General features: G+C 39.9%; 1 protein-coding gene and 1 pseudogene across 17 annotated transcripts in view; both read left to right on the forward strand.

Annotated features, from left to right (window-relative positions):
• Nucleotides 1–27,594, forward strand: part of NCOA2 (nuclear receptor coactivator 2) — a 291,905-nt gene that overhangs the window by 198,336 nt on the left and 65,975 nt on the right. The window lies entirely within an intron of this gene.
• LOC123587064 lies at nucleotides 3,669–3,755 on the forward strand (annotated as a pseudogene).

The following is a 27,594-nucleotide window of genomic DNA, read 5'->3' on the forward strand; positions in this document are numbered from 1 at the left end:
ACCATTTTGTCTCTTGTACGAGGATGATAAATTATACTCTTTTGTGATGGTATTTGTGATATTTTAGTTTGTCTCCTGGAAGTGTGTTTATGTCTCCTTAAGTGCAGTAGGTAAACTTTTAAAACTTTCTTAGACTCTGATAAGTTTAGTTCTTGAGACCGTCTTAAAATAAGGATGACAAATCCACACAACTTGTCAACTAGAATATATTTTAAAACCCAGGGTAAGGAGGAGTATTTTATAGTTTTTTATGGGTTTTTTTTATTATGATTTTCAGTTAATTTGGGATATTTTTCCTTATTTTAAATAGACATACTGTGTTAGACTAGATTATGTCGCCAATAGAAAGCATACTCACATTTTCTATTTAGTGCTATGCAGATACTGGATGTATTGGTTTTGAAAGAACTCCTCTGTTCAGATTTTGTCAGATAAGTTTAAGTTGCCATGAGCTATAGTTACCTCTAATTCATTTTTCTTAGTTTGAAGAATGATATAATTTTTGAGAGAATTAATATTCGGGGTGTGGTAGGGAGAAGAGAACAAGCGTTTCCAGTTGCCCCATAGTTCACTTATTATCTAAGTGTGTCTGTATATATAATTTATTCACCACTGAAGATTCGAAATGGCTTATTACAATCAGATTTATATATAGTAATTAACAGTGGAATAAATAAAAGATATAGAGGACAAACACCACTATTTGTTCTTTTTATTGCTGTCATCTCTGGTTGGTTTAGGCTTAAAGTACATTGTTCTTCATCTTGTTTTTTGTTTTTGTTTTTCTTTTTTTTTTTTTTTTAATGAGTAAGAACAAGCCTATTTTCCCAACCTGTTGTACTAGTAGAACGAGGAAGAGGGAAATGCGACTGTTTTTGTAGTGCTTTAGGTTAAGTTAATTTTCAGACTGAAATGGATTATACAGTAATAAATTATTGTACATGCAACTATCATAATTGGTCTTTCCAAGGAGACTTTTTTCTGGGGTGATGACAGCTTTTTTGGTTTTGAGTGTGTGTTTTGGTGGTTAAAAAAAATAGTAACATAAATTTACCATCTGAGCAGTTTTTAAGTGTACATGATTGTATTATTAACTATATACACACTGTTGTACAAGAAGCCTCTAGAGCTTTTTCGTCTTGCATGGTGGAAACTCTATATACCCACTGAACGACTTGCCATTTCCCCCAACTGCCAACCCCTAGCAACCACTTTTTGTTTCTAACCACTTTAGACGCGTACTGTAAGTGGAATCATGCGGTATTTGTCTCTTTGTGATTGACTTATTTAACTTGGCATAATGTCCTCGAGCTTCATCCCTGTTGTAGTGTATGTCAGGATTTTTTTTTTTCTTCTTAAAGCTCAGTGACGTCCCATTTATATATACCACATTTTCTGTAGCCATTCATCCATCAGCAGACGTTATAGTTGCTTTCGCATCTTCTTACTATGAACAGTGCTGCAATGAATGCGAGTATGCAAATATTTCTTCAAGACTTTGTTTTAGATACTTTTGGATAAATATCCGGAAATGGGATTGTTGTGTCATATGGTAGTTTTATTTTTAATTTTTTGAGGAACCTGCATACTCCATATGTTTTCCATAATGTTTTCACCATTTTGCAGTCCTACCCACAATACACAAAAGTTCTAATTTTTCCACATCCTCACCACCACTTGTTATTTTCTGTTTTTTGATAGTGGCCATCCTAACAGGTGTGAAGGGCTAATTTCTCATTGTGGTTTTGATTTACATGTTCCTAATCCTTCCTAATGATTAACAATGTTGAGTATCTTTTCCAAGGAAATACTTCAAAAAGAATAAGTAGCTAATACTGTATTGGAGCATTGAATGCCTTCTGTGGTCCCATATCTTAGTGTCATATGTTGCCTAACCATTTAAGGCACCAAACATGACCCGGAGCTAAGAAGATGGAGAGGAGGTTCTGAGGTACAGAAAGATTCCTTGAGGCAAATCTGGAGGCTGTGGGAAAATGAGAGAAAATCACAATGACATTAAGATTTCTCTTCTCGATATTCTGTTATTCTGCCTCATTTCAGCCATTTCTCGTGTTCCCCTAAAGAATGTTTCTTTCCCTGAAGCCTTTTACTACGTCAGACTTCTTTATGTAGGTTACAGGGAAGGAGGAAGTACAGGCGTCATAGATCATATTGTTTGTCTGTTTATATATAGTTGGGGAGGAGGGGCGGGCAGATACAGGCACTCACTCACAGATGTCACTTCCCAATTCCCTTATTGCTGTTGTCCACTCTGAGTTGTTTTATTTCATTTCTATGTAGAAAGTATTCACTTTTTGCTAATTACTGGGTCATTCATCTCTGGTAAGAAGTGCAGTAGTCCGTTTTGTTTGTTTCTTTTTAATCTCTTCTCATCTTTTCTGTTACCCTCAGTGTTAAGGTAATGATTCCAGGAAAACAGTGATCATGTTCTTCATCTCAGCTTTGTTGGTAAGAAATGAAGAGCTTTACAGTTGATGCTTTCTATCAGCACAAAGTCCAGTAAAAATTGGCCTTCTGCAGTTTTGGATCTCATTAGAATTGTTAGTCCAGGGGCGCCTGGGTGGCTCAGTGGGTTGAGCGTCCGACTTCGGCTCGGGTCATGATCTCACGGTTCGCGAGTTTGGGCCCTGCATTGAGCTCTGTGCCGACAGCTCAGAGCCTGGAGCCTGCTTCGGGTTCTGTGTCTCCCTCTCTCTCTGCCCCTCCCCCACACGCGCTCTGTCTCTCTCTCTCTCTGCCTCTCAAAAATAAAGAAAACTATTAGGAAGGAAGGAAGGAAGGAAGGAAGGAAGGAAGGAAGGAAGGAAGGCAGGCAAAGGAAGGAAGGAAGAAAAAGGAAGAAAAAAAGAAAGAAAGAAAGAAAGAAAGAAAGAAAGAAAGAAAGAAAGAAAGAAAGAAAGAAAGAAAGAAAGAGAAAGAATTGTTAGTCCAGTTATTACTCTAGACTTGGGCATATCAGCATATCAGGTCTCAAATCCTGTTCTGTTTTCTAAGGATGTGTCAGTGAAGGATAATTCACAGAATACAAGAATTGCAGGTCTGCTTATAATACTTACTAATTAAAGACGATACCAATTAACTTTAATCTGAGAATTGATTTTAATTTGACCTTTCTTTATTTCGGTAAAATATATGTAACATGAAATTTATCATTTTTAAGTGTATATTTGCGTGACAGTAAGTATACCTTCACCTTGTTGTGCACCTGTCACCAATATCTGTCTCCAGAACTTTGTCATCAGTCCAAACAGAAATTCTCTCTTAGATAATCCACCACTCCTCTCACCAGTCCCTGACCACCACTCTTCTACTTTCTGCGTCTGAATTAGACTGTTCTGGGTACCTCGTGTACATGGAATCATACAGTGTTTACTTTGTGTAATTGGCTTCTTTCACTTAGCATAATGTTCATCCATGTTCATACACACACACGCACACATATGTATCAGATTTATGTATCATATATGTATATGTAAAATATATATATGCATTTTCTTCCTTCTTAAGGCTGAATAGTATCCCATTGCATATTATTCCATATTTTGCTTATCTGTTGATGGATATCTGGGTTGTTTCCACCTTGTGGCTGTTGTAAATAATGCTGTTATGAACATTGGTGTACAAATACCTGTTTAAATCCCTGCCTAGTGCTCGCTTCGGCAGCACATATACTAAAATTAGCATGGCCCCTGCGCAAGGATGACACGCAAATTCGTGAAGCGTTCCATATTTTTGAGGTTAGAGTGGGAGAGAGCCAAAGCGTAAGAGACTGTTAAAAACTGAGAACAAACTGAGGGTTGACGGGGGGTGGGAGGGAGGTGAGGGTGGGTGATGGGTATTGAGGAGGGCACCTTTTGGGATGAGCACTGGGTGTTGTATGGAAACCAATTTGACAATAAATTTCATATAATAAAAAAAATAATAAATAAATAAATAAATAAATAAATAAATAAATAAAATTATAATTGTGAGAAAATTTAAAAAATAAATAAATAAATAAATCCCTGCCTATATCTTTTGGGAATATATACCCAGAAGTGGTTTTGCTGGATCATGTAGTAATTCTGTGTTTAATTTTTTGAGGAACCATTGCACTGTTTTCTACAGAGGCTGTAATTTGACTTTTTTAAAATCAGGTTTTAAAATATTTTGCTAAACAAATTGAAAATTTCGCAAGTTAGAGTACCCCATTCTCTTATTTAGAAATCTTAAAATAGTATTCATCTTTAAGTGGACTCCACATAGATCCTCCTTTCCTATTTATCAAGGGACAGTTGAACTGTCAAAAGGCCGATGGGGGTTGTCGTCATTACTGCCATAGTAATAGGACAAAGCAGTAAGGTGACAATTACCCTCCCAGCTCTCAATGGTGGATCTTGGTGAGTAAAACAAACCAAAACAAAACAAAAAAACAAAAAACACACATCATTCTGTGAGTTGGAAAATACTTAGTGAGTACCTTCTTTTTTACTGAGTTCCAGAATACAGTAGGTGACATGACTGCTGCCTCATGGAGCTCGGGATCTAGTAATAGGAAGGATGGGGATGGGCCATGGGTAAGGTGCGGCATTGCCAAGCGTGTCTCTAGAGTAAGGCCAGTGTGCTCTGGGAAGTGTCATAGTCTCGCCTGGGGTTCATGGAAGGTCCTCACTGTCATTTCAGCTAGAGATGAAAAGATAAGCCAGGGCCCAGAACATTGAGTTCTTATAATATTTCGTATACATCCTAACAGCAGTAAATGCATACAATTTATGAATATATGTATACTTTGATATTTATTTATTTTTGAGAGATAGAGATGGAGACAAAGCGTAAGCAGGGGAGGGGCAGAGAGAGAGGGAGACACGGAATCCGAAGCAGGCTCCAGGCTCTGAGCTGTCAGCACAGACCTGACTCGGGCAGGTCTCGAACTCACACAAGGTATGATCGTGACCTGAGCCGAAGTTGGGTGCTTAACCGACTGAGCCACCCAGGTGCCCCTAAATAAATGTATGTTTTGTATACATTATACATACATAGCACAAATACTGATAGAATGAGTTATCAAAGAAGTTGCTTCTAGAGAATCCTTGCCTAGTTGACTTTCACTGGATGCTGTTAGCCTTACAGTTAGCAGAGGAGTGAATAGAGAAACATCAGAATGTGGCCTGGACCAAGAAAGGTCTGAGGTTCTACAGTCTTTTGATGATGGTTTCCTTCTCACCACACTGCACTGTTCCATCATTCTTCGTCCCTTATTGCCAAGTTTCTTACAGATGAAGTAAGTTACACACTCCCATTTACCATGTAGTCACTAGAATCTGGCCTGTTGGCTTGCCCCTTCTCATCAAACGTGCTCCCTGGAATAGCAGCAGTGACCTCCTGTCGACCACATCAGCGGCCTTTTCCTCATCCCTAACGCTTGGTTTCTCTAGTAGCTCTGTCCCTTTGAACCGTCCTTCCTCAAAACACTACCTTGGGTCTGTGCTGTATCCATACACGGTCACTGCCTTCTCTTCCTTATGAAGTCCTGAGCCTCCTTTTTGTCCCCAGCTAAAATTCCTTAATCGGTTTGGGTCTTTCCAAATTTGCTTACTACTAGCATTAACTTCCTAAAAATATATGGATATGTAACCACTGTTCTCACAACTTTGTGAGTCTCCCTGTAAGGATTAAAGTAAAATGTCCTCACCTGGCTTTTAAGGTACCATCTGTCCAAACATTCTTCTAGGCAGAGCCTGAAGCCTTAATTACTCTTTAACCTGTAGCTGCACAGCTTGTGGGCCATTGTTAGATAAAATCAATATTTCATTTTGGTTTGTAATATAATAGTTTAAGCTTTAAGAAAAAAATTCCCCACTACCATTTAAACTCTGATGGAAGAACCATAGTTTATTCATTTTTATATCCTTTCCCTAAGGCCTTGCACATAAGAGACACTTTTAAGTGTTTATGTAAATAATGAACAAAAATTAGGGCTTAGAGGAAATGTGAAAGCAACAAGAAATTCAGTGTTTTCTTCAGATACTTGAAGAAGGTGTGACTAGAATGATGGGGGAAGAGAAATGGTAGAAGGCATTTAAGGACCATCATTTAACCACTCTGTGAGTATGAAATAGCGCATAAAATAAATTTCAGTGGTGTAGTCTGGAAAGGACCAGGGTCCATATCATAATTATTTTTAAACGTGATGATTTCTCATTAACTCATACTTATATTCAGGATGCATGTACCAGATGCCCTTCCTGTGCCACATGCTGTGCATCAGAGATACAAAGAGAAGCAAAACACTGTCCCTACCATCCAGGGGCTTATTAATAAAGAAACATTAAAGCCTTTTCAGAAGAGCTCATGTACATCCTTCTCCCTGATTTGAGAACTCACCCTACAGGGAGGCCTGTGGTTGTTCAGCTTGGCCTGTGCCTACATTTAATAAGTGATAAAGCTGGTATTTGGATCTAAGAAAAAGAAGAAATATAGCAAGTCAGGAAGTGCTATGATAGTTGGATGAATATAGATAGGTATAGATATAAGGCAAACTGTGATAACAGAAGAGGTAGGAAGTAAAACTTTTTGACCTCCAAGAATGTATTGAAGTTTACCATGTGGGTAATGTCTAGATAAAATCTGTTGCCAAGAATCAGGAAACTTTATATCCAAGACTACTATTTTTTTTTTCTTTAGCAAGATTTTTAAATGCCTTATAAATATATCTATACATACTGTTTTTAGCTACCTTTATCTCCCTTGAGGAAGCCTACTCTGTTCATGTGTTACCACTGACTGCCGGGCCGCTTCCGCGGGTCTTGATGCTGTTGTCTGTATTTCAAAGATAAAGAAACTGATATGCGAAAGCACCGAGTTGAGGCCTTAAATTTAGTAAATGGCAAACTAGAATTCAAACCCCGCACTCTGTTGGTGATTCCAAAGTCTGTGAGCTTTCAACTGTGTTCCGTTACCTACCTCCGAGAATGGTGGTGATGTCTTCAACTTTCTCTTTATTTATTATGAGAGAAAATGTTGGTCTACAGAGAAATTCCAAAAGTAACATACTCAAAACCAAAATAAAGATTTATAATAGTTACTGCTGTGTCATTAGGGGCGTATCAGAGAAGAGATTTTGAAGATACGGAGTTAGGTATGATTTCATTAAACATCTTAAATCTCGCGGAGACTGCAGTTAAGGGCTATGAAGCGTTGTAGCAAATAGCTTCTCTGAGTTATAACTGCCTCTAATCCAGTTCCCATGTGTTCTACACACCTATGCCTTTCTTTTTTTTTTTGTTTTTAATGTTTATTTTTAAAAAGAGTGCGAGTGGGGGGGAGGAGCAGAGAGAGAATCCCAAGCAGTCTCCATCCTATCAACGCAGAGCCCCACAAGGGGCTTGAACTCACCAACTGTGAAATCATGACTGAAGCCGAAATCGAGTTTGATGCCTAACCAACTGAGCCACCCAGGCACCCCCAATACCTATACATTTCTAACTAGGCTTCTTTGATTACTGATGAATGTCTCCCAAGATTGTCTTTTTTATTGTCTTTTTGTAGTTATCTCCATATCAAAGAATGAAAAGGAAAAGATGCTAAGGTGTTGTTAATCAGTGAAAAGAATTTCTCACAGACATGAAAACCGCTGCTCTGTATTCAGAGCGTTCACGTTTCTCCCAAGAGCCAGATGACTGACATTAGAAAATAAAGGAAATAAGTTATAGATTGTATACTTTCAGAGGCAGAATTACCACTAAGCCAATCAAAGTTAAGATTCAAGGCCTCTTACTCGTGCTGGCCCCTGTGAGTGCTGGGAGTTGGAGCGTGTATTGAGACCGGGAAGCCGTGTTTCAAGCAGGAAGTACTTCTTCATAAGTACTATTTCAGATAATTATCTAAAGAGATCTCAGAAGATGAAATTTGAATTTTTTTGAAGGCCTAGTGTTTTGGCTACTGTTTCTTATTCTCTATAAATAAGAATGAGAACTGCACTTAATTTTGTGTTCTTTACTTTTTTTTAATTTTTTTCAATGTTTTTTTTTAATTTTTTTTTTAACGTTTATTTATTTTTGAGACAGAGAGAGACAGAGCATGAATGGGGGAGAGTCAGAGAGAGAGGGAGGCACAGAATCTGAAACAGGCTCCAGGCTCTGAGCAGTCAGCACAGAGCCCGACGCAGGGCTTGAACTCACGGACTGTGAGATCATGACCTGAGCCGAAGTCGGACCCTTAACTGACTGAGCCACCCAGGCGCCCCAATGTTTGTTTATTTTTGAGAGAGAGAAGCAGATAGAGAGAGGAGAGGGGCAGACAGAGAGGGAGACAGAGAATCCAAAGCAGGCTCCCGGCTCTGAGCTGTCAGGACAGATCCCAACTGGGGCTTGAACTCACAAGCCTCCAGACCGTGACCTGAGCCGAAGTTGGATGCTTAACCAACGGAGCCACCCAGGTGCCCCTAATTTTGTGTTCTTGAAGAGAGCCTCCTCATATTGTATAAGCTTCAGGCCCTATAAAACATTGATCCGTCCCCATATACTAGCAAAGTTTGTAATATTACTAGGTCAAAAGCAAGGGGCGCCTGAGTGGCTCAGTTGGTTGAGCATCCAACTCTTGATTTTGGCCCAGGTCATGATCTTACGGTCATGAGATCCAGCCCTACACCAGGCTCTGCACGGGGGAGGACTGCTTAAGATTCTTTCTCTGCCTCTCTGTCTGACCCTCTCCTGCTGGCCCTCTTGCGCGCACGCTCTCTCTCTCTCTCTCTCTCTCTCTCCCTCAAAAAAAAAGAAAGAAAGAAAAAGAAAGCAAAAGAGTCAGCTTCCTCAGTGAAAATGAGACCTTACACATACGGAATGCTTACTTTGTACCAGGCACCACTGTTTACATCCACAGTCTCATTTCATCCATACAACACTCCCGTAGGGTAGGTTTAGTTATTAACTCCGTTTTACAGACGCGGAACCTAGGGTTTTCAGTCCCTTGTCTAGAGTCACAGCTAGAAGGTGGTGGAACTGGAATTCACATCCAGATTTCTACCTTTCTCCAAAGCCAGTATCTCCAAAACATGGCACCCAGCAGTTCTTGCTTTCTCTTGCCATTTGAAAGAAATTGTTATGAGTGAATTGGGTAAGCATGTTATTGGCCGAATTTTAGATCTACCGAGACACTAGTTTAGTTACCGGGAAGAATATTTTTTGCAGATCCTTATTTCAGAGGATGATGTACACTTTAAGGCAGCTCAGCTTTTCCTGTTGGGAAGAAAAGATGATAAAAGATCCCAAGAAAATAGAAGGTTGCGATCGAGGCCAAAAAAGACTTCTTGGTATTTAGCCAAAAAATTGGATACCAGGCTTGTTTTAGAACATTCATTTTGTACCCTGATGTGAACAGATGAGGAATTGTTCTGTCAGAGCAAATGTCTCATCATTTTATCTATCTATCTTTCTGTGCAGTGTAACCTCTAGATAAACAACATTTCTGGCCTCATCTCCCATTTCAGGAAATATATCGGGAGTAAAACAGATTTTACCAGAGTCACTATGACCACCCCAATATTCATTGCATTATGGACCAGAAGTTAAAGTAAAGGAACGGAACCTGAGATCCCTGTTTCACACAAGAGTAGTTAGACTCATGTAGTGTGTGTTATAACTTACTGCTAAAAAGGAAGTGTGTAAAAGGCAGGCTTTCATCTGTAAAATGGATTTGTTAGATTTCAAATACTTAAACTTAAAATTTTAGATATCTGTAGCTCCCCATAGCAAAGGGGTACTTTTGCCTCATTTTTCTCATTTCTGTCATTTTGAACAAAAGAAAGCCCTGGGTCAACATGGTCACATATCAAAAAATACATTGATTTTACCCAGGAGAGAAAAATCGTACATTAAAATGGACTTGGATTCTGCCCTTATGGTGTTAGAACCTTGATCACCTATAATAGATTTAAGGTCCTTTTGGGCCCATCAATCTTAGAAATAAGATATTTTGTCTGGTAGAAGAAAAGAAAAGTGAAATAAATAATGCCAGTCCTCAGCTTGGTGCTGCTTCCCATATGTTCGTTACTGCAATGCCTTTTCACTCTCATTAAGGGCAGATAGTGGATTATAGAGGATTCCTGGGCCATTTTGGGGAGTCTGTAAATTCCATTTCTTTAGACCTCAAGTGCTTCTCAATAGAGGGGGGATTCCTAATTGAAGCTTGTCTACATTAGACAGGCATAGACATACCACCATTTTGTAAAATTCCAAGTGTCATATTTACAATAGCTGATGCAGGGGAAAGAAAAAAACAGGAAGCACTATTGACATGATTATTCTTTACCACCCCTAAATTAAGCTCACCTTAAAAGCTTTTTTTTTTTTTTTTTTTTTTTTATCATCTTCAGTTTGTAGGTCTTTTATGTCAGATTAGAAAACAATAGCATACAGGGGCACCTGGGTGACCCAGTCATTTGAGCATCCGACTCTCGATTTCGGCTAAGGTCATGATCTCACGGGCATGGGATCAAGCCCCGCGTTGGGCTGCGTGCTGAGTGTGGAGCCTGCTTAAGATTCTCTCTCTCTCTCCCTCTGCCCCTGTCTCCCACTTGCGCTCTCTCTCTCTCTCTCTAAAAATAAAAAAATAACATATAGTATGCTTTATTTGAAATATTGTTAAAGAACTGAAATTGTCAAAGGTGAAAGAAATTATTTTTGTTTCTTTGATTAAATGGATGTATATCTTTTGTGACTGAATGAATTAGTGAGTTCATTTTTTTCCTACTACCAAGCTTTGTTTTTTTGCTTTATTTGTTTTCATCATGTAAGTGTCCTTTTTAATCTCCATCACCTATTTTACCCATCCTGCCATCCACCTCCCCTCTGGTAACCATCAGTGTGTTCTCTATAATTGAGAGTCTCTTTTTTGGTTTGTCTCCCTTTTTCTTTCCTTTTGTTTCTTAAATTCCACATGTGAGTGAGATCATATGGTATTTGTCTCACTGACTGACTTGTTCCCCTTAACATTATACTCTTCTAATTCCATCCATGTTATTGCAAGTGGCAAGATTTCATTCCTTTTCATGGCTGAGTAATATTGCATTGTATACATGTATACATTCTTTATCCATTCATCAGTCGATGGATACTTGGGCCGTTTCCATGAGTTGGCTATTGTAGATAGTGTTGATATGATATCTACAACGTAGATATTGTAGATAATGTTGCTGTAAACACAGGGGTACGTGTGTCCCTTTGAATTAGTATTTTTTTTTATTCTTTGAGTAAATACCTAGTAGTGCAGCATAGGGTAGTTCTATTTTTAACTTTTTAAGGACCTTCCATGCTGTTTTCCAGAGCGGCTGCACCAGTTTGCATTCCCACCAACAGTGGAGGGTTCCCTTTTTTCCACATCCTCACCAACACCTGTTGTTGTTGTGCTCTTGATGTTAGCCATTCTGACAGGTGTGAAGTGATAACATTGTAGTTTTGATTTGCATTTCCCTGATGATGAGTGATATTGAGCATCTTTGCATGTGTCTGTTGGCCATCTGGATGTCTTCTTTGGAGAAATGTCTTCTGGCCATTTTCTAATCGGATTATTTGTTTTTGGGTATTGAGTTGTATCAGTTCTTTATATGTTTTGGATACTAACCCTTTATTGGATTTGTCATTTGTAAATAATTTCTCCCATTCAGCAGGTCGCCTTTTAGTTTTGTTGATTGTCTCCTTCACTGTGCAGAAGTTTTTTATTTTGATGTAATCCCAATAGTTTATTTTTGTTTTTATTTCCCTTTCCTCAGGAGGCATACCTAGGAAAATGTTGCTATAGCTGATGTCAGAGAGATTACTGCCTGTACTCTTTTTAAGGATTTTTATGGTTTCAAGTCTCCCATTTAGGTTTAATCCATTTTGAGTTTGTTTTTGTGTGTGGTGTAAGAAAGTGGTCCACTTTTCATTTTTTTGCCTGTGGCTGTCCAGTTTTCCCAACACCATTTTTTTGAAGAGACCTACTGCTATCCTTTCTTAAGAAATAGAGTGTTCAATTTGAAAAACCATTTTTCCCTTAAGATTTATATGCGTGTTAATTGTTTGGAATGGAGGATATTTTCCATCAAAACAATGCAATTTCAGTGACAAGATTCCTGGACCAATTCCATAAAACCTATTGTAACTAATAATGCTTCTAATTACAATAGTTCTTAATATATGAGGTATGTACAGCTGTGTTTCCAATATAGAGAGATGGTGTAGAGATAAATAAGATACAAATTCTTTTAGAAGCATTACTAAATTTATTGTAACCGTTTCTCTTTTTTATATGTTATTTTACGTATAGATACACAGGGGCTCCATAGACATTATTGATATTGAAAAAAAACCTTCTTGGGGCTCCTGGGTGGCACAGTCAGTTGAGTGTCCAACTCTTGATTTCAGCTCAGGTCATGATCCCAGGGTCATGGGATCAAGCCCCATGTCAGACTCCACACTCAGTGTGAGATATTCTCTCTCTCTCTCTCTCTCTCTCTCTCTCTCTCTCTGTCTGTCTCTCTCTCTCTCTAAATTAAAAAAAAAAAAAAAATTTTTTTTAAAGCCTTCTTATTCCAAAAGGTGGGAACCACTGACCTGATGTTTATTACAGGAAGATCTGTTCTGCATTTTCAGAGACCCTTGGAGCATGATTTCTTTTTCCCTCCATTCTGCTCTGGTAGGTTGTTCTGGACTCCTCTCCCTCCAGGCCTCCAGTTATTAGGTAACACCAGTCACTAGTCAATACCCTTAGACAGGGGTAGAGTTCCCAAAAAGCAGGTGTGTGGGCAATGAGGAGGTTCAGGCATGGGTGCATGAGCGCCTGGAAGTCAGGAGTTGCTGTGGTCTCAGGCTGGTAGAGTAAACCTTCACAGACTTGCGACCTAGGTTGTCTTTCTTCTTCTTCATGGTTCACCTGCTTCCCTTCCACTGTGTTCCTCTACCACTCCCTTTATTTCTGCTGGGATTTTTCTCCTCCCCTGGTTGACTGCAAAACAATATCCAAGTTTTTATGTGCTGTTCTTGTTTCTGAAGCAAATGTTCAGTTCTGGAGTTGTTCGGCTAGTGAAACAAAAAAAGTAAAAATAACAAAGGGAAAGCCGCAGACTTTCTGGAAGTCTTTAAAACTCATAATGGATATCATGTTCCAGATGTTCTTTGAAATATAAATGAAGCTGTTTCAATCTTTGTATCTCAATTTCATATTCAGTCTTTAGAAACCCCTAAACTTCTCTCTTTTGATCCCACAAGAGGTGCCCCCTTACTTTTATACGTATCTCTTTTGTATCTTTCTCCTTCTTTCTCTCTTTATATATACTCTATTGAGTCAAAGACCGCATATATAAATAGTGGGCCTTAGATTATATGAAGAACTAAAGTATGGCTCAGCGTTTATTTTGGAGGAAATATTCTAGGTGGGACTGTTGAGAAATAGGAGTGAAGCCGTCTGTGCAGTTGGAGGGGTGGGTAGGAGTCTACTCTGTCTCTCTTGACTGGCCTTAGTTCAGTACTGAAGTGAATATACGTTACCCAATTGGCCAGGTGGGCATTTGAGTTTTTGGTCCCTACTTACTGGCTTCAAAGCAATAGGAGTTTTATCTTTGATATCCGTCTTCTCAATATAATAGTTACTCAGAATTTAAGAATGTACGTACTGCTCGTCCTTTGCCTATAGAACACAACAAAACTATTTTCATGTTTAAACACAAAGTGACCCTTGGGGGAAGGGGAGATGGTCATCATGAACCTCAAAGATTATAGATCCAATGTCCAAAGCTATAAAGACCTGCAGTATTAAATATTCTTGTGCAAAGTCACAGCTACTGTGTTTCTTCAGTTTTTCTGTTAGGTCCACACCTTAGCTCTCTTACCCAGATATCCTCCCAAAGTAAACCTTGACTTTCAGAAACATCTTACCCCTCCCCTGTTTTTCTCCTTCATAAAATAGTCACTTTGGGTTTTTTTTTGTTTTGTTTTGGTTTGATTTGATTTGATTTGATTTGAGAGAGAGAACACAAAGGGTGGGGGGGGGAGAGAGAGAGAGAGAGAGAGAGAGAGAGAGAGAGAGAATGAGAGAATATCAAGCATGCTCCATGCTCAGCACGGACCCCAACATTGGGGCTCTATCCCACAACCCTGGAATCATGACCTGAGCTGAAATCAAGAGTCAGATACTCAACTGACTGAGCTACCCAAGAGCCCCTAAAATAGTCGCTTTGAATATTCACCTTCTCCCAACTTTCTTTAACTTTCCTTATAAGAAGTTGATTGTGACATTACCCCTATATTGCTTCTCTTTCTATATACTAATATGAGGAGCCCCGTAGGTTCTGTCCGCGCGCTGTATGAATCCTCCTCCTTTGGAATTGAGATTTTAAAACTGAGCTCCTAGGGCACCTGAGTGGCTCGGTTGGTTGGGTGTCCTACTTTGGCTCAGGTCATGATCTCACCGTTCATGAGTTTGAGCCCCACATTAGGCTCTGTGCTGACAGCCTGGAGCCTGCTTCGGATTCTGTGTCTTCCTCGCTCTCTGCACCTCCCCCACTAGCACTGTCTCTCTCTCTCTCTCTCTTGAAATAAACACTAAAAAAATAAATAAAATTGAGCTCCTTATTTTCATATTAAGTGAAAGAAAAGATCGACACTTGTGTTTTAGCTCCACTCCTGACTCATTCTTTTGTTAGGAGGAACATGGCCCGTCTTATAGGCACCTTTTTAGCTTTTCTGTTTTAAGTTCACCAATGGTTTAACTTTGAAAAATTGACAAATTATTTTTATGCCTGTAGAATTTGCTCTCAGCCTGAATGTTTGAGACCTATAAGTCTAATTTCCTTGGCAATTGGGTTTATCTTAAGAGGATAATACAAAAGATCATTAACCTTCACGTTTTTATTTTCCAAAATTCTTTTGAGCTGCTACACTTCAGAGAACTAATTAGGCCCCGTTAACATCCTGAGGTGTATGCATTGTTCCTGGTGTGTTGATGGAAGTTTATTTTGAGTTAAGTAATCAGCTCTTGCCATGTTCAGCCTCTGATGAAAGCATTCTTAGTGAAATCTTAGATAATTAGAGTCTCTCTTCATTCAGCATCTGGATCAATGCTGTTTCCTGAACTTAGCTCTCCAAAGAAGCTGAGTCTTCCAGCTAAATAAATAAAAAACCTTCGAAGACTTACAAATTTATAAATTTCGTTTTTCTTTTATTGTATAAATCCACAACACTTTACAAAGAAAATGGGCTAACTCCATTTCGGGACTTGGCTTAACCATCGAAGTATGCCTTAAACTCACAGGAGGGCAAGGCCTGTCTTTTTCATCTGTGCGTCCTCACCATCTAATACTGGATTTATGTTACCTTTACAAACATAAAATACTACCTTTCTGAAAACAAAATTACAAATAAAAATCAGAAAGTGAAATTACTTTTTCCATCTGTATACTTGGAGTTGATCCTATACAACCTACCGAGACCACTGGCGAGACTCCTTCCATTGCTTTCTCCAGAGTGGGCGATCAGTTCAGCTCCCTCTTAGTGGGTATCTACGTGGGTCAGCAGTTGTGGTGGAGAACGGCAACGCAAAAATGAAAAATACAACTTCCGGCTAAAGGCCTCAACAGTCTGAGGGGGTCCAGATCAAATCACATGATTTCCGTATGATGTAGGAAGTGATGCTATGGCAGTGTTATGGAGGAACAGAGAGTAAAAAAATTGGATCCTCTGAGATTTCTGGAAGACTGCCTGTAGGAAATGACACCAGGTACCTAAAAAGTCCCAGTCACTATTCAGTAAAGATAGTGGCACCGGAGAATCCAGTGATGCCAGCTCAGCCTGGCCTGCTCCTTTGGAGACACCGTCATTGAAGTGGACTTTCGTGCATTGTGTTCTTCTGCCTGGGCTTGTCCAGAGGAACAGGAAACAGGTGTTTGCCAGCCAGGAGACCAATGCTATGGGGGTGGGGTGGAGAGCAGCGTGATTTCAATATTTTAAAAAGAAAGAAATTTACATTGGTAAAATACTCGTGTTTTGTCCCAGTGAGAGTTAAAATTTATGTTTTCAGCATTACCGTTCATAACTGAAGAAATTTATTACGATTAACACTACCTTTGATTTTTAAAAATTAAGTCTATTGGCAGAAAACCGTAGAAATGATACTAAATTTAATTCATTAATAGCCACGTCTGAAGATGACTTCAGTAAAATATACTCTTACAAGTTTCTGATTCAATTTCTGTTTTATCACAATGTAATTTTCTTTTAGTAGAAACGTGTCTAGTTCTATTTTTTTCATTTTGGCTTAGCCTTGTGAAGTACGTCCATTCCGCTTTTTAAACATGAGTGATTTCACATTTCCTTTGTTACACAATTATTTATGTTAAATTATTTAAAGTAGTCTTTACTTGTAATTTGTGGACAAGTTTATTGGGTTCTTTGTGAGACTGCTTGTAATTATAAATGCAGAGTATTATTACTTAGCGCCTTCCTTCTGTGGAGCTCAGAGTGCTTCATATGCATTATCTTATTAAGCTTCATAACATCCCTGTGAGGCAGGGGCATTTTGCAAGCGATTATAGATTGCTTTGCTGAATCAGCACAGCCTTCCAGCATTATGATAAGCTTGGAAAAGATTGAGGTCATGTACTAACTTGCTCTCGGGAAACCCTATATGCAGCCAAATATTTTCCTTGGCAATACTGAGCTAACAGCTGCCACCATTCTAGTATCTGGGAAGCCCACTGTCCATTGATACAGTAAAAAATAACAAACAGTACATCTTGAAGAAGCAAACCTAAGACCGTATGCTTGAGAGACAGCTAAGTTCCAGATGGCGTGAGTACAGCATCATCTTCTAGCCCAGACTTTACGTCTACAGAGGAAAAGCTACGCCTACTCTTGCTCCGGCTCTCAAAACCGGACCTGCCCAGGTGTCATATCTGACATCTTCAGCCACTTTATCGGCCTCACCTATGAGCCATCCCCTGGCAGGCAGGATTTCCCAAAGCAGGTCTCTGGAATTCAACCCATGCATCTGTGTTTGAGCTAAACCCGTTTCAGAATGCCACTGGGTAGAACTTCTCTGAAGTCTTGATGACAGCATCATGCTGAATCATCTAGCATTTGGAAGCTTAGGAGGGATCATTAAAATTGAAAAGGGGAAGAATACATTTTAAGAAGATTTTATTTCATTATTTGAAGGGTTGTAGAATGGTGGGGAAACTTATCTCTTGGCCAATATATGTAAAACAAAGCTATAATCTTAAACTAATTTAAACCAGTTAATTTGATAGGAAGTAACTTAATTACTATTATGTCTTTTTTTAATACATAATTAGGTAGTTAATTTTTATATATTTCATGGCCTATGTGGAGGATCAAAATTAACCCCGTAAGGATTTTTCTTTTTGATTTATCCATCAGATAGCCACAGCACTCATTTGTAAGTCTTTCAGTTGTGGCTTAAACTTTTTAACTTTTATGGGAGAGCAAAATTGTCATACTTTAAATAATTTCTTGCAAGTGGATTTGACTCCTTAAAAAGTCTTTGTATCTGAGAGCGCTGTATGATACAAAATTCAAGAGAATTATGGAATTGCTGTGGAGGTATCATGATATTTTTCCCCTTAACTCACAAAATTTGCTGGAGAATCATAGGACCATACATAAAGGAGAGGATTCCTTTGTAGAAAATGTCGTTAGGACACCAAGTTTAGGGGTCTTTGTAAATGTCAGCCTTTCTTAATTTCACTTTAACTTCTTCATGCAAATTGTGACCGATTCTAGTCCATACTTTTTCTGGGCTTTTTTTTTTTTTTTTTTTTTTTTTTTATTTATTTATTTTTTTTTTTAATTTTTTTTTTCAACGTTTATTTATTTTTGGGACAGAGAGAGACACAGCATGAACGGGGGAGGGGCAGAGAGAGAGGGAGACACAGAATCGGAAACAGGCTCCAGGCTCTGAGCCATCAGCCCAGAGCCCGACGCGGGGCTCGAACTCACGGACTGCGAGATCGTGACCTGGCTGAAGTCGGACGCTTAACCGACTGCGCCACCCAGGCGCCCCTCTGGGCTTTGAAAGGTACAGGCTCTCCTGTCGGTTTCTACTGCCCAGCGAGGCATGTCAGTGTCTGAATGAAGCTGACCCCTGTTTTCTTTTTAATTGCCTACTGCTTTAAATAGTTGTGGAAGGTTGGTGGATGATTCATTGCCACTCCTGCTTAAACTGGAGAATTTTCATGCCATAGGGTATTGAAAGGGTCATGTTAAAGATGTATTTAAATCTATTATCGTCATTATGAAACACAGTATTGGATGGATATTTAACAGGAACTCTTTCTCTAGAATGTTTTTTGAACTTAGGATACTCTGATGGTGATAACGAAACTTCATATTTTAGAAATTAGGAAGATCTACTTTGGAATTATTTCCCAAATGTCTCCCAGTCTTTTTTTTTCTTTTCACCTAATCCCTTACTCTAAATACAGTGATCATTCACTGCAACCAGACAACTTGGGTACGTGTGTTGAAAATGTACGAATACAGATCAGGTTTCTCGGTTGTATAGGCAAACCTTGCTTTAAAAAATTCTGAAGCTGCATATATTTGGCCTTCAAAACAAGTCAGACCCTTTACTTTGCCAGGCTCTACTTGACATTTGGTCGGGACAGTTTTAGGTGCCATCCCAAGGTGACAGCTCTTGCCTGTAAGAGGGCCGTGGTGACCTTAGCACAGAACATGAATCACTCATAACAGCTGTGCCCCTCCCTGCACCTTATTCTACATGGTCAGCCCTGATCATTGCACTGCCTTGGTATATAGCCCAAGTTCACAAGACCAGGACCAATGTGAGTTCCCAGAGGAAGGGGATACTCACAGTTTTATATGTAAAACTGTGAGTTCAAATCAAAACTGTTTCAAGCATTTGAATATAATAGATTAATCTTCTGTTTCTGTGTGGCCTAAGAATGATACTTCGTGTAGTTCTTCCCACAAAAGTTCCAGTTTAGAGAACATAGACCTTCTGACAGTGAAGTTCTTCTTAGACCCATGATTGTACACTTTTCTCTTTTCTCCTTCCTTCCTACCTAAAGCCCTGGGGAATAAACCTGGTTACTTTCCCAAGCTGGCTTTCTCTGGAATAAACATATAAAATTTTTTTAGGTTTTGTATTTATGTTGTGTGTATTTTTTTAAACTGTTGGGTAGCCAGCCTCACTTCCATATGTGGTTACTAATAGGTTAAAAAAAGAAAAGGGTGGGGCGCCTGGGTGGCGCAGTCGGTTAAGCGTCCGACTTCAGCCAGGTCACGATCTCGCGGTCCGTGAGTTCGAGCCCCGCGTCGGGCTCTGGGCTGATGGCTCAGAGCCTGGAGCCTGTTTCCGATTCTGTGTCTCCCTCTCTCTCTGCCCCTCCCCCGTTCATGCTCTGTCTCTCTCTGTCCCAAAAATAAATAAAAAAACGTTGAAAAAAAAATTTTTAAAAAAAAAGAAAAGGGGGGGTGGGGAACAACAACTTAAAGCAAAAACCACCCTTTTGAACCAGGAAGAACATAAGCAAACATACAGAGAAGGATTATTGAAACAACCAACAACCAGTGGTGATGGTTACAGGTTCACAGGAAATGGTAGACTTTGCCTGTAGTGATTGTTCAGAATGCCTGAAATGCTGGAGACTAGACCAGAGATAGTCCCTTCTTTTCCTCCCTAAACATTCACATAGGAACTACCTTATGTTTACATCTTTGTAATTAACCTGGCGAGTTGATGCCGAAGGCACCTCATCTTTAGCTACCAGAGATTTTCGCCCACAGGTGATTCTGGTGGTCACGGAGGGTGAGATCTTCTGGAGCCCGCCTCTAGAGTTGGGCCTTCACGTGCCTCATGACCCTGGGAGTGGACACTGGGTGCGCTGGGCCTGTCTGGTCCCTGTCCACAGAGTGCTCTTGCTGGGGACCCTGCATTTACCTTCTAGTTCTCGGGAATCCTGATGGCCTGGTCCCTCCCCTCAGCTCTGTTTCCTCCTGCTTCTGCGGTTGGCCAGAGCCACAGCACAACACATATTTACACGGAGTTCTTACATTGTTATCAGTGCTTTGCTTTCTCTACTATGATGATATGATTTAGCATAATTTAATGTTTTAGGTCTCTAAATTGGATGATTCTATGTTCTATTATCAGCTTCTTGCATTAGGTGCTTGAAATTGGGAACACCTGCTTTTTAAAAAGCACGGTCATGAGGCCCTCCCGTGATTGCTGAAGCCGACCCTGCCAGTGAGGGGCCCGGGGAGAGATGCTCGTAGTCAGAATGAAAGAGGGAATCATGGCCTCCCTGTGGTACTGTTAGAATCACGGTCGGGGGAAAGGGGAAGAACAGCCATACAACTAGCTGTCGCAGTCTCTTTAGCAGGCATAGGCATTGGGTCCTGCGTCTGCGGAGAACTGGAGGGAGCAAATACCCAGCTGGAAGAAAAGCATAAGAAGAGAAGCACCAGCAGGTCTGACAAGCAGAACATAACATGAGCCGGACAGCAAGGTGCATGTCCGTGAGGGAAGTGGGGAGCACAAAGGACACTAGATGTGGAAGAATGCCCCCCAGGGACAAACGAAGGTCAGGTTCTGGGAGGGTTTTGAGTCACCGAACATCCGTCACTGAGGTGAAGCAGAGGCTTGAGATTGAAGTCCTGTGAGCAGTCAGAGGGAAGTGGGGATTCGTGGCAGGGTCAGCAACAAGGGACAGTGGGAAATAGAGGAACCAGCCCTCCTTCCCTTCCTTCACCCCCACTGCCCTTCCCTTTCTTCCCTGTGCTTTTATCGGATGTCATTCTGGTGGTAATAAGCTTTATGTTAGCCATGGGGTGAACCAAGTTGATTAAGAAAAGAACCGTGCAGGCCTCTCCAGGAAGTTTAGCTCTTCCTCTTTCTAGATGGGTCTCCTGGCCTAGGCGGTACCTTACCCTTAGAGGCCAAGGCTTCTCCCTGCCCAGTGTGTAGAAAGAACAAGAAACCTGAGGAAACACCCAGGCAGGTGGGAGATTTGTAGGACTCTACCTGGGTAGGTCTATTTTCTTCAATGCTAAGAGTGACTGGAGATATCCTAGAGTCTGATTAAAACTCCCGTGATGCCCAAACTACTATTTTTTTATGAAGCAAGTTATAACTTTCCTAGTGATAATCTGGATTAATAAAGTGGGTCTGTTTTTGTTTTCTTTCATCTTCAGAAAGAGCCTTGATGGCTTCTACAACCACCACCAAATGGTTTCCCAATTGGCCTGACCACCATAGGAATTATCTTGATGCCCTTAGCACATGGGCTCTGACCTTTTTTCTCATCCCTTTTCTACCTGATACACTGAGTCCCAAAATCAGAGTCTTAAAATAAATCTCCATTAGGTTAAGTACACAGTAAGGCTCTTCAGACAGATCCCTCTAAAGAGGCATTCGTGATTTTTAGATCCTGGCTATACTGAATTTCAGCTGCAGCTTTGGAACTCTTCAATATTAACCCAATGTTATTGAGCACCCACTATATGCCAGGCAGTGAATAAGAATATCTTTTTTTCTTAATGTTTATTTATTTTTGAGAGAGAGAGAGAGAGCGCAAACAGGGAGCGGCAGAGAGAGGGAGACACAGAATCTGAAGCAGGCTCCACGCCTCAAGCTGTCAGCACGAAGCCCAACGTGGGGCTCGAACCCACAAACCATGAGATCATGACCTGAGCCGAAGTCGGACGCTCAACCAACTGAGCCACCCAGGCGCCCCAAGAATATCTTTCTGATAGCCAAGGGGCCAAGAATGTAGTGAAAGGGAAAGATATGAAAACAAATCAAACATTTTGAAACACTAGGATGAGTGTAGACTGCTATGGGAGTAGACACAGGGCATTGCAGAAACACAGAGGAAGGGACCTGGCTCGGTTGTAATGAGCTTCTGGAACAGTGATGGGGTCTTAAAAGAGAACTGTTGGAAGGGCATCTGTACAAATGGAAGAGTCTGAGAAAATGCTTAAAATCTGGAAACAGTATGATGCATTTGGGGAGATGTATAATAAATATTGCTGGAGTATAAGGAATATTGGGAGGTAGTGCTCGCTGTGCCAATAAACAGAATGATTTGGGAGAGAAAATATTTGCACTTCCTAGACCAACGTCCTAAAGAGTTTTAGAGACAACTTTTTCTGTCATTTCCATATTTTATCAGAAACTTTATTAAGTGCTCCTATAATGTAATTTTGTTGGCCTTGTTCGCGTTAACGTATGTATGTGAAAAGAAATGAAACGTTTGTGTAGTTTGGTCTTTTGAGAATGCCGCCTTTACGTATTCTTAGTGCTGAATTAGAACTTTACCTCACTTCTCATTTCTTTCGCACCCATCGATTTTTTCGTTTCCCTGCCTTCATCTGGCCTCAGTCTCACTGTTCGGCCTCTGAACAAATTATGATTCCTCCGTTTCCTTATTCGGATGACTTCTAAAACCTTAGCCAGCAGAGCCTAGTGAGTTAGAATGAACCCTGAATAAGCGGTTTCCAGATTTTATTGTGCCTTCATCTCACAGGGCCCCGCGGCAGAAGAAAATTCGAGTGGAGACCTACCGCAGTCGCACTGGGGGATGAATGAATGCTCACATAATAACTTAGTGACGTGTACTTGTTGCCTTCCCGTTAATGAACTTGCAGTATTTCTGAGGCCGTGTTTCCATGGTTGTACACAGGCTTCTTTCACTGTGCGGTTCCCTGTGTGTCTGATTTTGTTTCACCTTCTGTGACCTGTGAATGTAAGGTCCCACAGCACAGGCGTATTTAGATTATGTAAAAGAGAGATTTTAGACAAATTGTTACATACTCACATAGCTTACTATGAAAGGCTATCCACGGCCTGTTTTATCTAACAACGCGTTGAAACATAATATATGAAGTGGGGAACTAAATAAAATTATATATTGGCGATAGCAGCTTCAACGATAGAGTTCTTAAGACAAAAGCATTTTTAGCCAGTTAATACCTAGAGTCTATTCTGGTTACTATGTTCTCTCTCGATAAGCGCGGTACATTAATTTTAAAAGTAGGGCCTTTACGTTTCAAACTTGGGGCATGGTTGTCGGGTCTGTTTAAGTAGTCGTGCCTTACTGTGGATGAAAACCAAAACCAAACATGTTGCTTTCTCTGAAGCAGAGCGCGGAGGCTGGGGGCTGGGGGGTCTGCCCGGTGGAGATAGCCTTGAGATTGGTTCATTTGCTGTTTCTTCTTGCCGAAGGGAGACCATGATATGTTAACAAGAAGCTCAGTGTGGAAGGAGGGAGGCAACTTGGGGCTTAGGTTCCTCCCACTGCTAAAGAACGTGCAGCTGCGCGGTTTTAATATGCACGGCAGGAGGTCTCACCAGCTTGATGATATATAGTGCATTAATGTTGAAAAGATAAACACATTTGGAGAGCACAGGAAGGGCCTTGTGTTTTTATGTTAGCAGAATGCTTCCTAATGAATAAGAATGTGCTGCTGGCTTCACAGAGCCATATGGCAGCTTTTCTAATTTTAGTTGGTGCAGATGCATAATTCTCTGGTTTTACCTTCTAGAACCTTTGAGATGCTACATAACTTTTCCTGTAATATTTAATCTATGGTGCTCGGCCAGAAATCGCCTGTCGTTGTCTCCGTGACATCGCTCCTCGACTGTCTCACTACTGCCAGGTTTGACAGTCACTTCACCTGAAGTCAGCCAGCCCCTAAATGCAAGAAAAGACGAGAATTGTGGATCTATTCCCACTAGAGTCTTACAGTTTGTTGTGGAGGTGATTAGACTTGTGTTTGACGTCAATCTACTGAAAAATTGATAGTTTCTGGGTGAGTGATTTTACTCATTTGGAAGCAGTGGAACTAATTATAAAGCCTGCATAAAGTATCAGGTTCCATTTTAGTCAAAGATTCTAATACTTTAAGTAGCACTGCTTCGATAAAAGCAACTACCCTCATATTTGACCAAACGTACAAATAACTTTTAAACTCCTCCTTGGCTTCACATGTCAGGGGCATCCAAACACGGGCAGCGCTAAAAGTTCTCTATAGATGTGTAAAGATCCTGTGGATTATCTTTCATCTGATGTATTTTTACGGAATGAATCATTGATGTTTGTTTGGATTCTGCCTTTTTAAACATAGACTAATTTCCACAAGCTTTCCCCAGTCTCTTCAGATGGTATTTTAAAAGATGAAGAAGTAAGTTCTTCCCGTTATCTTTCATAACAGCCACGTCGCCCCGTCCCCCTAATGGGCAGATGTTAAACAGCGTTTAGGGTTCTAAGTCATCAGTGCCGGAGTTAGAGCAATTAGGTGGCTGTCCCTTGAGCCATGACCACCATCCCTGAGAGGAAATAGGACTCTGTTCTGGTAATGGTTTGTGGAAAGAACCTTTGAATGTATGTATGTATGTTCTCAGTTCAGTTGCCTAATAAACAAATAGATCAGACTCCTAACATTACAAGATTGAGTAAGTTACCAAAAATCAATAAGGGATGTCTTAAAAGAGCATGTAAAGATCTTTAAAAAACAAAACAAAACAAACAAAAAAACCCCATAATTTGAAAATAGCTAACTATAGTTTTTTTAAGATAAATACATTTTTTTCTTTTTTTCTTTTTTTTTTTTTTTTTTTTTTTGCTAAGATCACAGCTTCTGATTTGTTGCTGTTCTCACCAGAAACTTAAATTTTACTTTCAAATCTATGCCTGGTAGATGCCAGTGATAAGGAGCAATTTAATCCAGCTGCTTCAAAAAATACCTGTATTTTAAAATCACTTACGTTTCTAGAGATCAAATGCTTCCCTATTCACTTTTCCTTTTGTTCTAAGAGAAAACATGAACAATAATTACTTGTAAAGAAGAGCATATGGAATATAATATTAATGATTTTCCCCCAGTTTGTGGTATGACTCATCTTAACACAGTCCCTGAAGAGATAGGGTTTTGTTCTTTGCTTTGAAACTGGAAATCTAATTAATTGGTATTGGATTTCTGGAGTGCAGGCAAATGGAGGAAGGAACCGGACGGGATTGCACTGAGAGCAACCACCCAGGAGGGCAGGGACACTCGGGGAAAGATTACAGAGGCATCCTTGGGTTTTGCATTTGTAAAACTGTGTTATTAAAAAGATCATAGCTGTTTTATGATATTTTGATCTTTTGGGAGAGTGAGGAAGAAAGGGATGGAATTATTATTTTCATTGTTACTCTCTTAGGTCATATTTTTTATCTAAAAAGAATAATGGTTTAAGTGTAGCAAGAAGAAATAGAAGTCAAGGTATGAAGGAGAAATCTTTTCATAGACTCTGAAAACTAAATGTTATCATCTCTTTTTCCAATTTAAGAGTTCCATCTATAATGGATTTCATAAGGTTTTGGCCATATGAAACTGTCTACTCTCGAAACATCTTTCTACTCTTGCGTTTACGGAAGGATATTTTTGTAACAGAATATATTTTTATGGTTAATGGATGCAAAATATAGAAAAGTAAATACAATTTGTGATCACTGAGAAAACTGCCTAATTTAAAAATATTAAGTAGTGTATTTCAGTATAGTAATGGTGTACTTACAGAAGTATAAATATATCTAAGGATTTTGGCTTATTTATATCTGGCACATAAAAATAGCATACTCATTACTGAAAGGCTCCATCAAGATACCAGTATATGTCCGGTTATCATAATAATGTATCTCTCACTGGAGCCCTTTTCTTCCTCCTATTTAATTTCAAGGCTCAGCTGAACATTGAACAGAAGTAGTAATTACTTCATGAAAAGTACCCAAAAACAAATTCGTGGCCATTTTAATTTAGATATCAGTTACATTAGTAAAGCCATACTTCTGTGTGTTTTCTATCGTTTCATATTACTGATTTTATTCTCTTTAATACTGAGAAATTATCAAAGCACAAATTCAATACAGAATTGAATACTAGATGACAAATTAGTTGAAATGCGTGCATACAAACATGTAGTGAGGACAGGAGTGAAAAGCCCTAACTTCTTGACCCATCGTCTCATATATTTAGTCTACGAATAGTGAAAATTTCCCGTTCTGTTAGTTACATGAATATTGTGTAAATATTGCAACATTTTAAAAGTTCTCTTGCAAATAATCAATACTCTCATTTAGAGTTTTCTTTCAAAACACTTGATCCCCTAATACAATTTCAAGTTGATCTTGTGAAAAATGCACTGTTTTCTTTTTTAATTTTTTTTTTTTTTAATGTTTATTCATCTTTGAGAGACAGAGAGACAAAACATGAGCGGGGAAGGGGTAGAAAGAGGGAAACACAGAATCCGAAGCAGGCTCCAGGCTCAGAGCTGGAGCCCGACGCGGGGCTTAAACTCACGAACTGTGAGATATGACCTAAGCCGAAGTCGGACACTCAACCGGCTGAGCCACCCAGGCGCCCCCTAATGTGCTGTTTTCATTTTTAGTCGGGAATTCCTAGGGTTCCAGCTTACATGGACTTTTTGCCAGTGTTCCTTAGCGTTGGTTTCCAGAGGCACAGTGGAGACTTCCTCAGGGCCAGATGCCACGTGTCCATCCCACCGGCTTCCGTGTCAGGCTCTTGTCTGCCATCCACTTGCTTATCCTGCCGGGTCCAACTCAGTTACAACGTACGTGAAATATTTTCGGCTGTGTCCAACGATCCTTATCTCTTCTTTGAACTTAAAGTTAGTTCCTTGCAATTATCCCTAAATTGCTCTCATTTAGTTCGATTGTAACTGTTTTGCCCTCCCAGCTAGATTTAATCTCTCAGCTGACAAGGATTATTCACTCCACTTGCACCACAGGCAGAGCGAGACACTGAGACACAGGGACGAAGAGACTGCTGAATAGATCCCGGTGTTACTGGTGACTTCCTCATGATGGCCACTCACTCTCCGTGACTTCCTGTTGGCTGCTTTTCTCCTTTGAAAGACTGAGCAGTTGGATATTATAAAGAGAAAAAAATGACATGTCTTAGTATTACAAATAATTTTTCAGGATGATTACTTTTAAATTGTTCTTTAAACTCCACAAAATATTAATGGATGAATTTAGGAAAACTTGGGTCTTCAGAACGATGATCAGATCCTCAAAATGTAAATATCTCACAAGGTATATTGATGGTCTTTAAAAGGCTTGGAAATGGATTGTCACAGACACTCTTATTTTCTATTTGTTTCGCCCCACAAACAGCATTATTATAGACCCCCAGCAAACAACAGTTTCTTACTATTGTGCTCTCAGAATCGCATACGACAAATCGCCTGCTGGTTTCTGGCGGTCAGCAGTAGGTACGGAGTTGCCCTTGTGATTAGTAGCTTGTGCTTTATGAGTCACTTTCCCCCAAGAGTAATCTGAATTAATCAATCCATACTTTGAAAAGGATAAAACCACCAGTTTTAACAGTGGAAGGATAAGAGAAATGGGGACCTGAGACAACATTAGATGCCTTAAAACTTATTGAGTAAGGCAAAGCAAGATGATTTATCTCCTCAGGAAACCCTTTCTCCCATATTTCTGACCCTGCCTACCTGTTCCATTCCTCGCCCTGCACCCTGGAGGGCCCTTAGACCTAAAGGGGAAAATCTATTCCTTTTTCC

Source organism: Leopardus geoffroyi, chromosome C3 (genome assembly GCF_018350155.1).
Source record: "Leopardus geoffroyi isolate Oge1 chromosome C3, O.geoffroyi_Oge1_pat1.0, whole genome shotgun sequence".
Classification (NCBI taxonomy): Eukaryota; Metazoa; Chordata; class Mammalia; order Carnivora; family Felidae; genus Leopardus; species Leopardus geoffroyi.